Raw genomic sequence first — 13,979 nt, 5'->3', positions numbered from 1 at the left:
AGAATGTGCCTGAACTTGGTGACATAACTGGTTTTCTTGTTCCCTCCCTATTCCATTTCTCTTACGCCAAAAGTCCTATTCAATTTCTCTGACCTTGTTTGTCTGGACATTCTTGTCTGGCCAGTAGTGACTACGCAGGTTTGCCAGAAAAATGAAAATCCTTTACCTATTAGTTTTGCCCTGTGAGACAAATGACAACTTCAGTGGGAGGGGGATGATTTTAATCAGTATGATGGCATGAAAGAAAAGGGTTAAACTTGACCTCAACACCATAGTCCCACCTAAAATTATTTGGGTCAAGAATGGCCCTTCTAGTGGCTGCTATTAAAACTGGGGGGGAAATCAAAGAAGATCATATTTACAGCTCTCCCAACTCACGTCTAGCTTGACCCAAAGAAGATGGCATTTACAAGACAGTGCAGCAGAACAGGGTGGTGGGGTGGGCAGAAAGGGGAAACAATGGAGGTGTATCGGGTCTGGGGCAGGAGGTGGGTTTGGTAGCAGCCAAATCCAAACTCCTTCTGAGATCCAATCCCTCTGCACAGGTCTGGCCAATTTTGCTGGTGCAAGTCTGAGTAGACCCATCCATGACATGGAGGCTTATCCCCAAGTAAAGGAACTTTTGTTCCCTTACCCAGAGGATAACTCCAGGACTGCTCCCTCCCCAGGATGCAGCACAAGTCATTTTGCTGCTGCTGCATCAGCAAGGGAGGGGGGAAACATAGGATTGAGCTAATGCTCTCCCAAGAATTAAAAGTTTCAGAATTCTTGCTCATATTTCCTAACAGTGTGGCATCTGACAGGAGTAAGAGGCAAGTACAAATAAAAGTCAGGGCCATTTGGATCTCAGGGATTGTGAGAGCCAGTGACTCAAGCTTTCGAACAGATTGCTAAGACCTTAAAAAAAAAAAAAACACAAATCTGTAACCAGCCATTTTCAACTACTGTGACATGGTGCATTGGTGTGCCATGAGTGGTCCACAGGTGTACCACAGGAATTTGGGAGAAGGTCATTTATTAGTAGGGCCAATGGGGGATGAAAGCGCCCCACAGGCAGCATTGTGTGCCTTGTCCATTGTCCAAAACCTGATGGTGTGCCTTGACAATTTTAGTGTCATGTCAGTGTGCCATGAGATGAAAAGGGTCGAGAATCGCTGTTGGAACTATACACGAGTCATCTGTGAACTGAGCTATGTAAGAGAAGGCTTCAAGAAGCTGTTGATTGACCAGGCATGTGTGCTCAGATTGAAGACTTGATACATTCACGTACCAGATGGTCGACCTTTCAGAAGTAAAAACCAAAGCAAAACCCAATTTCCACCCATCCAAAAAAAAAAAAAAAAAAAAGAGTGTGGAAACCTGGAAATGTCACTGAGCAAAATAGAACCCAAAGATCTTATCTGGTTTAGATGAATGATGCAGCTGCCTCCAGAAGGCACAGAAGGGATCTGCAGAGCAGTAAAAGTCTTCAGCCTGTGATGAATGAAACTACTGAGAATGCAGATGCTCCTCCATCAGGACCCTGAAAAATGAGAGTCTTAAGTCAAAACAAATGAAGCTGTTGTGCAATGTGCAAGTAAGGCTTCAGAGAAGGCTTGGACCCAGAAGCCTATAACTACATTGAGAAGCAGAGTAATGAGAAAACCAGTTAGCAACAAACTGTAATTTAATTTTTTTAAGAGAGAAATATTGAAAGTAAGAAGGAAAGTGTCCTTAGCACATGAATGGATGGAAGCCTTTCTATGGATACCAGGGTCAGCAAAAAACGGACACTTTTGAAATAAAATGTTGCCATAAGAGTTTTACTGGCAGTGCTTTTCCAAGCACGTGTAACATGTGCACATTCAGGTGAGGTAGCAATCATATGCGGGATTGGTTATGTCAATGTGTGTCAATGGCACATCTATGTGTCCCGACAATGTAAGGATGACTGAGGCCCAGTCAGCAGTACACTGTAAATTTTACATGCTCAGAAACCCAACAGGGGGTTTGAACTGGCTCTCTGAATTAGCACACTCGTTCTTATGAGTGATTCCAAACTTTATTGCATGGGGACCCCGTTACTACCCCACTACAAGGGGAAAACATGAGGGGAGAAAGGATGTAGTTAGATTAGATAGCTGCCCCACAGTACTCGGGACAAAGAAGGGAAGATTTTGGGGGTACAGTCAGGGCTGGATTCTTTAGAGGCCATAAGCTTTGAAAAGATTATGATTCCCCTGATACATACATAATCCAAAATAAAAACCATACTAAATTGTAAAATAAAATTTTATCTTTCAAAATGTAACAAAATTTGCAGTAAGATTTATTTACAGTAAATGTTACAGCACCCATATTACATTGCATTAGAAAGTGACATAAAGGGTCCAATCCTACTGGGCTGTTAAATAGAACAGAATGTTAACATACATGAATCAAAGATGCAAAACAATGTTTACTGTTTATTGTTGCCTACTTTATAATTTTACTTATCCATCAAAAAGTTGTCTCCTACTTTTTTAAATTGCAAAGTCTTTGATCATATCCTCAAAATTAATCTGATTTAACAAAGCTGCTTTGATACTTAGCAGAGATAAGGCATACAGCAGGGTTTTTCAAACTGGAGCGTCGCGACGTCCCAGCCTGTGAGCCCTGGCCTCTGCCCCCTTAAGGGGCGGGGGCAGCCTGGAGACAGGGAGGAGGCAGCGGTGCGATCCCCAGGATCATGCTGCCCAGGGGGGAGGCAGGGGCTTGGGTGCACTTACCCGGCTCCCCGCAGCAGTGAAAGTAAATGCAGAGTGATCGCGCTCCACTTCCGCTTTAGCTTTAGCCGCTGCCTTCCCCCCACCCCCACTGCCTCCTCCCACCCCCGCCCACGCAAGTACTTAGTGGCTCTCAAACTCTCCCAGAGAGTTTGAGAACCACTGGCATAGAGCATGTCTTGTTGCATAGTTGTTCTGCTGGGATTTTTAATATCCTTCAACAGAGAAAATGGTGGCGTTTTCCTGGCTCTACTGGGGGGGGAGCCTGCTGCTTGGATTTGAAAAAGTCCAAGGGAAGGGGGAGAATTTGACAGGAAGGCAGCATCTCCACATCCAATACAACAGGCTCTGTTTACATTTCAAACATTGTTGGGCCATCAAGCCTTGGGTGAGGTGGAGCCACTGTAGGTCACATGAAATAGGGCTCTTGGCCAGATCTGACCCTATTATTTCCTACCTTCATGACACTGGTATAGCAGACATGTCCCTTTTATGGATAAAATGTTTCTCCGCACTGAGACCTTGCCTGATAAATCACAAATGCCAAGGTTCCATCCCATTCCAATCTGGAGCACTGAAAAGCCTTCGCTTTCCCTATGGTCTCCCCAGTTCCAGACCAGCTATTTTGCTGGCTCAGAACCAAGGAGTGTAACAGTGTCAGAAAAGGGTAGAGAAAAGGATAGGATTCAGCTGCACATGACTGCCACCAGTCCCACCACCTTCCACTCTTTCTCCACCCTCTCCCCACCCAGAAGCTCCCTGGTTTCTCCCCTTCCCGGCCCCAGTTTTTCCACCCACTGCTTGCCTCCACCACCAGGTCACTGAAACCAGTGGACACGGTCAGCTCCAGGACTAACTTTTAGACAAGTGGGGAGATTTTGCCCAATTGGGCCCTGCACATGGTGGGGGCCCCACACTGTCCTTCACCACTGCTTCCAATTGTCCTGAAATTGGGTCACTTCAGAAGCAGCTCCCACTTACTACTGCTTTCGAACTGGATCAGTTTGGAAGCAGCTCCTGCCCACTGCTGTTTCCAGTTGGCCTGAAATTGGTGCCAGGCATGCGGCAGCATGTGCACCTCAATCTTTCCCTGCCCTCACACCTCCCAGCACCATTCTCTCACCTGCCTCACTCTGGAGTTGGCTGCTGTGGACAGGGCAGCAACAGGCAAGAGTTGGGGAGCACTTCGAACTGGGTGCATGCTCCCTCCTCCCTTTGGTTGACCTTCCAGGTGTCTATTCTGCACAAATAAAGGTTCAGGAGTCCTATCCACTTACACAGAAGTAACTTTTTTTCTTCTTGGTCTGGCTCCATTTAAGCTAATAGCTAAAAAATTAGTAGAGGGGGGCCCCACAAAATTAGAGGGGGGAACCCTACAAAAGTATTTCCAATTGGGCCCCGCAGCTCCTAAGGTTGGCCCTGGCCATCTCCACTAATCAGTGCACTGGGCCATCAGCAAAGCAGTGATTTTCTGGCAGCATCTTCCTCCTTGCACCAGCAGAACACACATTCCACCAACAACGGGTGTGGGTAGGATTAGGCTGTAAATGGCTGTGACTGTGTTGGACTTTCTGAGTTACTTTCCACTTACATCTATATTGAATTAATAGTACTGTTGCCACTGTTCAAAATAGAGGCAACAATACCTACATTTCACATCAGATCCTTGGAATCACTCAGGATTAATTCCAGCATTGCTGTTCCTCTAGTGAACTCCATTTCTAACTTACACAATGCACATTTTTCATATCTAGAAACTGTTGCAATTTAAAGAAGGCCAATTCTAGGCTTGGGATCATTAGAAAAGGTATTGAGAACAAAACGGCTAGTATTATAATGCCATTGTACAAATCTATGGTAAGGCCACACCTGGAGTATTGTGTCCAGTTCTGGTCGCTGCATCTCAAAAAAGACATAGTGGAAATGAAAAAGGTGCAAAAGAGAGCGACTAAGATGATTACTGGGCTGGGGCACCTTCCTTATGAGGAAAGGCTACGGCGTTTGGGCCTCTTCAGCCTAGAAAAGAGGCGCCTCAGGGGGGGCATGATCGAGACATACAAAATTATGCAGGGGATGGATAGAGAGATGCTCTTTACATGCTCACATAACACCAGAACCAGGGGACATCCACTAAAATTGAGTGTTGGGAGAGTTAGGACAGACAAAAGAAAATATTTCTTTACTCAGTGTGTGGTTGGTCTGTGGAACTCCTTGCCACAGGATGTGGTGATGGCATCTGGCCTGGACGCCTTTAAAAGGGGATTGGACAAGTTTCTGGAGGAAAAATCCATTACGGGGTACAAGCCATGATGTGTATGCGCAACCTCCTGATTTTAGAAATGGGCTATGTCAGAATGTCAGATGCAAGGGAGGGCACCAGAATGAGGTCTCTTGTTATCTGGTGTGCTCTCTGGGGCATTTGGTGGGCTGCTGTGAGATACAGGAAGCTGGACTAGATGGGCCTATGGCCTGATCCAGTGGGGCTGTTCTTATGTTCTTACCAGTTAACCTGTGGGTAGTTGAAGTTACCCATTACTTGCAACATATTTGATGTGTTAGCAATTACCATTTATGCCCTCAGGATAACTTCTCTCCATTTGCACTCACAAACAGCTCACATCCTTCCTAGCGAGGTTTCCCTGCTGTTCTTTGCTGTTTTTTGCAAATGGACTGAGAGTTTGTTGAAGGAGTGCCCTTAAGCACCTTTGAGTAGGGTTTCTCATTAGCAAATATCAAATGGAAACACTGTGTCCAGTGTGAGCACTTTTGTAGCAGCCACAGAATTAGTAACTTGGGGAGGAAAAGTGCCACTTACTGAATTACCAACAGGAGTGCCTCGGCTCTAGATGACAGCTGTTATCCAGCTTTGGGCCCATCTGTTTCAACAAGAGCAGACTACTGTGTCTAAAAACACCTTTAAGACCTTGTTATTGTGCTAAAGAATACCATTTTACATTCTTACACAACCAGGAAGGTGGGCAGGTAAGACAGTTGAGTTGGGCCAAGAAACATATTTTTGATTCTATATTACTTTTAGACATTATGACCAGGGCCAAAACCAGTAAGTAACTTCTATTCACAATACTAAGCATTTGCATGTGTGCCAAGATCTTTGCACGTATCTTGATGTACTCCTTACAGCAACTCTGTAAAGTAAGTATTCTTATCTCCCAAATTGCAGCTGAGGCTGGGAGGGAGTGTATTGCCCATGACCACTAATTGAATTAACAGCAAAGATTCAAACCAGGGAAGTTCCAATTTCCACCTCAGTCTCTTAGATGCAATGCTACATCAAGCTTTCAAGTCATTTAGTGTAATCTAAATGACTACGTCTTTTGAACTAGTTATGGTATCATAGGGTTAGTTTAACATTTTTGCCCGGCCCATAGGTATACGCATTTGGTCCCTGTTGCATATAAGCAACATTGGAGAGAAATGGCTTAATAACTTAAGTAATAAAAACTGGCAAAAAAAAATCTTCAGAAATCATCTAACCTAGAACAGCATTCTTTACTGTCAGCATCCTTTCCAAATCCTGATCTTCAATCTGCTACCCAAGTTCCTTTGAAGCGGAGATTCTAGGATTTGAAATTGGCTCCTCTCATTCCTTTTCTGGCAGGAAAAGATAAGTCTGCTAGGATTGTCTATCCTCCCTTAGTTCTACTCTCTTTCTACCTCCAGTCGCTAAAGGAGGGGGGGGGGAAGCTGAGCGTAATCACAGACTCAAAAATGCATACCTGACGCTATTCTATCATTAGTGACTCATTCACATTTTTTAACCCAATTAACAAGAGTAGAAATGGAATTTCTTCTGGAGGACATTTCACCTTGAAATTAATGATAATTTAGACCATTTTTTTTTAATTCCTAAGAAAAATATCCCCATCTTTTTGTGACTATTTGCAAGACTTCATAGCCACTGCATCCCCCACCAGAGATCCTTAAAAAATTCACCAAGAGGAAGGTCTTTTTGAAGTTGAAAAAGGGTTTTGTGAAATGCTCCTGTCTCTGTTCATTCATTTGTTCACAGGTAGATCCTAAACTATGAGGAAGCCACATGTGGCTCACCAGCCTTTGAAACTACTTCAAGTAGCAAGTTGGGAAATATTCCTACCTGACACCTTGAGAGTTGATTCCACTTGGACTGGAGCCAGTACTGGGGAACACGGACCAATCACCCAATTCAAAATATAGCAGCATAATATGTTCACATTTTTGCCATGAACATACTTGGAATGAAGAGTTTCTGTTAATTCTGCAACTCACAATTGTATCTCTAATACTTACACTTCAGGATGGTTTGTTTTGCCCAAAAGTTTTAGAATCCCAAGTCTGTCATGTACCCAGTGGGTATAATACCATCAACACAGTGAGTCAAGTTAAAATTCATGCATTTGTTCTTTTGCCTGTTGCTCTCAGAAAACCTATATCAAATTTGCTTCCTCTCCTTCCCCGAAAATAAGTTATTGCTTTCTGTTTGTGTCTGGACCTTCTAAATTATTTTGTCGAGACTGCGGTAGCCAGGCCTTTTTCCTTATTGACTGCCATCTTGTATTTCAAGCTCGTGATTGACAGAGTAACCAGAATGTACAAGCAGAAAATCAATAATGCAGGACCTCCAGACAGCCCACTGAAACACAGAAGAAACTGGTTTACTGGTCACAGTGCCAGTCACTGATCAGAAAATGTAAAACTAGCCAGCCATGAACAGAAACAGTGTAAGGACAGATGCACTGTTTCTTTGCATGATGGGATTTTTATATTAGTTTCCTGTAGTTTAAATTATGTGATGTGTTTCTTTAAAGGCAGATGGTGGCGAGAAGGAAGGAGGAAGGGAAAAATATGAGGGGAGAGGTGGATGGAGTGGAGGGGAAGGAGAGAGAAGAACATCCATTGGACAGATTGCATGTGCTTGTTTTTGCATTGCTTGGTCAACGTGCACCCTTTAGGGATTCTTTAGGGATTTCTAAATGCAAATGTGTTCTTTAACATAACACTTTACTAGTTCATGTAAAAGTGACACTCATGTCAACATGAAACATTCTGGAATTATTACTTGCAAGTTAGCATTTTACCGCTAATGCATTATGCCACCCCGTACCTTCTCGTTTTATGGTGCTCTAATTATAGCCTGCAGGCCCTCTGTGGTCTTCTGCCTCTTCAGTTGGAGTTCAATTCCAAGTGAGTTCTGCCCATTAAGACCTCCTGCTGAGTTATTGATTATTAAGGTAATGCATTTTTACTGCAGTATCTTAAACATGGAAAGAGAATAATGAATGGCTTGTAATGGGAGGCTGTGCTGCCATCTTCACCCCACCCCACCCCATCATCTTCACCAGAGATTATTCAAAGTCTCCTTTTCTTTAACCAAGTCCAAATTTTGTTGAAAATAAAACACAGGATGCACCTAACCAATTGAGAGGGATCATGCCTTTTTAAAAATCTTAAAGAATATGACGGTAAGTGCATAACTGCTCAGAAGGGAAGTGAAAAAGTAACCATTCCAAATTCAATAGATTTCTTTTTTTCAGTCTATAAAGAGTATTTCTGCAGAGTATTTCACCCTTTATAAGCAAAGAAAAAAAACAGGCAGTGACCTTGGCATTCATAAAATGTTCTACTTAAGGATATCTGATTTGTGGAGAAGAGAACAAAAGAAATCAGTAGCTAAAGGTTCTTTGTTACTTTGATGGGGGAGAAAGCAGCTCAAGGTTAATGCTGCGATGTATTCGGAATTTTGCAATACAAAAGCTTGCATAAGGAAAAATGTATACAGATGGCAGGTAAGAAGATTGCTGTGAGTGCATCGCTGCCGTGGGATACCTTGGTGACCCTGCAAGACGTCCCTCTTGTTCAAGAAGCTTTACTTCACATATTTTTTGTTTACACAGCCCTTAAGATGACAGGGTCTCGCTATTTTTAGCACTAACCAAACAGGCCTATACCTGTGTAATATTTCTAAAAAGCAAATTAATACTTTGAAGAATGAATACATGAAGAAATTAGCATTACATCATTCATTGCTGTATTTTTGTCCCACCTTTCCTTCAAGTAGCTCAGCATGTACAGATGATTCTCTCCCTGCCATTTTTGTCCTCACAACAATCCTGTGAGGTAGATTAGGCTGAGAAATAACAATTGGCCCAAGGTCACCCAGTTAACTTCCTGGATGAACAGGGATTTGAAACAGCTTCCCTGGACTTAGTTTGACCATCCTCCACTATCTCGTTGGTTATCTTTTGTACTTGGAAACTATCACTGAAAATCACCCCCAGAGTTGCTATTTGCTCAAAATAGCTATTTAGGGAGTAAACAGCAGTTTCTGGGAGATTTTCAGCAGGATACCATAAAGGGGAAGAGGACTAGGTTTTCCTTTCCTATACACCTCAGTCCTAACAATGGTTGCATTTGTTAAAAAGAGGAGGGGCCTGCTCACCTATCAAGACCAATCAAGCAGGAGAACAAATATTCCTACTTGGCAGCAATTTTCAACCATTTTCATTTTGCAGCACACTAACAATGCACTAAAATTGTCAAGGCACACCATCAAGTTTTTGACAATTGACAAGGCACACCATGCTGCCAGTGGGGGGCTCACGTCCCCCATTGGCCCTATGACCTTCCCCCAAATTCTATGGCACCCTTGTGAACCACTTATGGCACACCAGTGAAGAAGGCCAATTCTATGCTTGGGATCATTAGAAAAGGTATTGAGAACAAAATGGCTAATATTATAATGCCATTGTACAAGTCGATGGTAAGGCCACACCTGGAGTATCTCAAAAAAGACATAGTGGAAATGGAAAAGGTGCAAAAGAGAGTGACTAAGATAATTACTGGGGTGGGGCACCTTCCGTATGAGGAAAGGCTACGGTGTTTGGGCCTCTTCAGTCTAGAAAAGAGGAGCCTCAGGGGGGACATGATTGAGACATACAAAATTATGCAGGGGATGGACAGAGTGGATAGAGAGATGCTCTTTACACTCTCACATAACACCAGAACCAGGGGACATCCACTAAAATTGAGTGTTGGGAGAGTTAGAACAGACAAAAGAAAATATTTCTTTACTCAGCGTGTGATTGGTCTGTGGAACTCCTTGCCATAGGATGTGGTGATGTGATCTGGCCTGGACGCCTTTAAAAGGGGATTGGACAAGTTTCTGGAGGAAAAATCCATTACGAGTTACAAGCCATGATGTGTATGAGCAACCTCCTGATTTTAAAAATGGGCTATGTCAGAATGCCAGATGCAAGGGAGGGCAGCAGGATGAGGTCTCTTGTTATCTGGTGTGCTCCCTGGGGCATTTGGTGGGCCGCTGTGAGATACAGGAAGCTGGACTAGATGGGCCTATGGCCTGATCCAGTGGGGCTGTTCTTATGTTCTTATGTTCATGGCACAGTGGTTGAAAATGGCTGCTACTTGGCCTCCTACTGACAGCCAGCTAATCCTGGGTACATGGGACGGGATGTTTGAAGCCAAATGCTAGACGCAGGGAAGACACTGAGGAAGCAATAAGACTGTTCAGGCCTGCTGCCATCCCTTGCCATCCCTGCTGCCATGACAGTCCCAATGCAAGGCCTGTAGCTTCCCCTCATGCTGTGAGATATGCAGGTAAAAACCCAGAACCCTGCAATTCACAGGGCTTGGCCCTATAATTGGCCTCCTTCTTAGACTTTCTTGGTAGTGGCACTGACTTTATGGAATTCTCTCCCCTTAGGTTTATGAACTGCTCCATAAACAATTTTTCTGCTAGCCTTCTGATTTTATTTTGGTCATTTTAGTACTGCATATCTCTAGGTTTTTATGGATGTGGTTTACTGATGCTCTGTATTTTATATGCTTTGCTCTCTTATTCTTTGTGTATTAAATATGTATCTATTTTATATTATTTTTTAAATTATTTAGTATATTGTTTTTGTATTTTGTAAGCTGCTTTGGGTGCCCATATGGGATAAAAATTGGGTATAAACTGAATGAATGAATGAATGAATGAAATGTAGTGATGGCTTTAAAAAAGGTTCACACAAATTCATGGAAGTCAGGTCTATCAATGGCTAATGCACCAGTCTCTTACTGTAATGTGTTTCCCAAGGATTGATTACAGCATGAAACAGCACTATTGGAGACATCATTGATCTAATAGGCAAGAAACCAGTTCCGATTGGCCCAGAACGCACTGCTCCCATTGGTTGGAATGCTGTCAATCACACTGGGTCAAACACTGCTATAACCAATCACCATTAAAAGACGCAGTGTTATGAAAGGTATGACGGTAACTAAATGATATGTCCAGGTTTAGAGTGACAGCACAATCCCTAACTTGATGTTATGCCAGTGCAGCAACTGCTGCCCTAGCATAAGGTATCGCACACATGCCATAAAGCATGTTGCGAGAGCCAGCAAGTAAGTAGTACCAGTGGAAAGGCCTCCGCTGTCCTGCCAGCACTGGATGCAGACTGCACATGCAACGGAGCAGGTAAGCATCCACTGAGCGATATAGGGGCTGGAGAGGAGTGTAACGGGGTGGGAAGAGTGTGGAGACGGGGTGGATCCAACTCAGGATGGGGCAGGATCAGCAGCTCTGGTGCATGCTGAAACCTATTCCCCCCTCTTGGGCTTGAAAGCCCAAGACAGGGCTTCTCGGACTTGCACTGGCCGTTTGGCATCCAAATGGCCCCATTGAGCAGGCTGGAGCTTTACACAGAGTAGGGGGACAAATGTGCCCTTAGCCCAAAGAGACTTCCCGCCTTCTCCTTCCCAAATGGATACAGCATGGGCCAAGCAGCACCTCTGCACCAGCACTGGTTAGGATTGGGTTGTGAGTGTGCTATTGAATACCAGTTGCTGGGGAGCAATAGTGAGAATTAACTACTGCATAGTAATTTTATTTTTTAGTATTTATATTCTTGTGCTGTGTTAGCCACCTTGAACATGTCCAGGTTGGAAGGCAAAGGTGGAATACTCGTACAATGTTTTAACGTAACACTAAAATAAATAAAAATAACCTAGCTGTTTGCTGTTGGGAAAAGGCTACTAAACTTGATAGACATGTGGAATTACCAAGTAGCATATTTTTTATGCTTTAAACGAGGCACGTTTGAATTAATTATATTTTTACATAGTCCTTACACATATTCCTAAGAAAACTGTACAACTCACTGATCCTAAAACTAACAGCTGTTTGCTTTCCCTAGAATGCTTGAGACCAAGATTCCCTCCTTGTCTCCTTTAAAATAAAAAGCCAGTTTCTTATAAAAGTTATGTGACTGTTCTTTTGGTACACAATATATAAAGAAAAAGCTTTTAAAATTCCTTCTGAACTTCAGATTAAAAAAAAATAAACCTGAAAATATCCCATACCTTCAACTCACAGCTCAAGAAAAGGTGGGGGCATATGTTTGTGTCTCTTTATGACAGTCTAATTCTTCAAAGAAAAGAGCCTCAATGTGGAAGGTTTAAACTTTAAATTAGGTTCAGGTTTTGGCCAGCACAGCCATTTAGACATTTAAGTATGAAAAGCTGACAAAAGCAAGCTCAAACAACATGAAAGAATAATACATTTCCAGAGGCTGATTCTTCATCCCTCTATGACTTTGACTTCAGCTGCTTTGCAATGTTCATCATCTCATCTACAGACCTTCAAGAGAAGCAGTACACATGCCAAAAAATGTTGTATGCTGCTTTCACAGACAATGAATATAATGCAAGCTGAACATGAAGGCTGCGAAGCTGCACTACCCACCAAATTGAAAAAATGTGGTCAGTCTGTGAATATACTTCAACTCAAACTGTGCAGTATGGTTGCGTGTGTGTGTGTCTGTTTTAACTCTCTTTTTTAACTCCCAGCTTGCAACACTATGGGGGGAAAATGTAAAATAACCTTGTACAGAATGCAGTGAATACAGACAGCAGCTACACGTTTTATGTATATAATGCCCTCCCCACAGCTCATTTTTGCAGCATTGTGAAGACATGGGTTTTTTGGAAGACTTTTGATGAAAATTAATTGCCTTTGTTGTTGCTGACATCAGGCCTGGCCAAGACCTCCTGGAACCACAGACAGTGTGCCAAATGTCTCTCCCTTCTGTACACAGTAAGTTGCCCAGTCAAATGCTGCCCTCCCTTTCTCCTTAGCACATCAGCCTGCTATTCCCAGGGGCACATAAAATTTTAACACCTCCGAACACTCACTGGGCCTCAGAAGGCCTCTAAAAGACACCCCCTTGTCAACCCCTCAAAGCATAGTACCTGAGGCAATTGACCCTCCCCCACCTCTCTTAGCTACACCACTGGCGGTTCTATCTCTTCCTTGCTGGATCCAAAAGGGAAGAGGGGAATGAAGTGGAAAAGGAAGAGTAGAGGGAAGGAGAATGGTGGTCTAGATTGTTTCCACTAATCCACTGCCTGAGTAACCACTTCAGTTGGTCTTGTCAACGAGACCTGGTTGCTGTTATTTTGTGGGGCTTTAGTGATGTGTAATTGTTTCAGCAAACTATTTTATTTTTAATGTTTTTATGACTTCATTACCTAGGTGAGAGGTGCATTGAATTTTTCTAGGGGTAGGTGGGATTGACACTTCTTAAAACAAATACACGATGTATCAAATGTGCTTGCACAAATTCCAATGTTACATCAGGACATTGCAGCAATGCAGATCTCACACACACAGACACACACACCTGGGAATGCCCAGCCCAGGTTCTAGAAAACATATTCTTAAGTGTGTGACATCCATATTGCCATGGGAACACTGGTATAAATGCAGCAATCCTAACACGTGTAGCCGAGTGGAATTTCCCTCTAAAACTAGGAAAAAAGGATCAAAATGAGTACCGCCTCTCTCCTATTGATCATCCTTGCACTTGCCCCTTGCTCAATACCTTTTAAAGTAAAAGCAAAGCCTTTATTTCTAGTTATAAAAAAGTGAAGGAAAAAATATTGCCAGGTTCAGCCAGCGGTTTCAAGGCTGCACTCTGGGCAACTGGATATTGGGCAATAAGATTTTGAACCACAGACAAGATCAATAGTAGGAGTAAATGTTATTTCAAAGGCCCACAAAATTGTTCTTCTTAGCAGTAAAACGCTTGAATTTCTGTCAGGCTTATATTGCGAATCTCTGAACTGCAAGACACAGACAGGTTGGCTCCTAAGCTGGTGTATTAATTCAACACTGGCCCACTGAGCTAAGCACCGACAGCATATGCTGTCCACAGCCATGTTTTTACCTCACATACG

General features: G+C 43.1%; 1 long non-coding RNA gene across 1 annotated transcript in view; it reads right to left on the bottom strand.

Annotated features, from left to right (window-relative positions):
• Positions 1-1,406: 1,406 nt before the first annotated feature.
• The window catches only part of LOC136647856 (uncharacterized), a 221,715-nt gene continuing 209,142 nt past the window's right edge, over positions 1,407-13,979 (bottom strand). The window contains exon 4 of the long non-coding RNA XR_010794306.1: positions 1,407-1,522. This is a non-coding gene — a long non-coding RNA (uncharacterized lncRNA). The remainder of the gene's footprint in view (positions 1,523-13,979) is intronic.

The sequence above is a fragment of the Tiliqua scincoides genome, chromosome 4, assembly GCF_035046505.1.
Source record: "Tiliqua scincoides isolate rTilSci1 chromosome 4, rTilSci1.hap2, whole genome shotgun sequence".
Classification (NCBI taxonomy): Eukaryota; Metazoa; Chordata; class Lepidosauria; order Squamata; family Scincidae; genus Tiliqua; species Tiliqua scincoides.
This window is presented reverse-complemented; position numbering and strand designations above follow the sequence as displayed.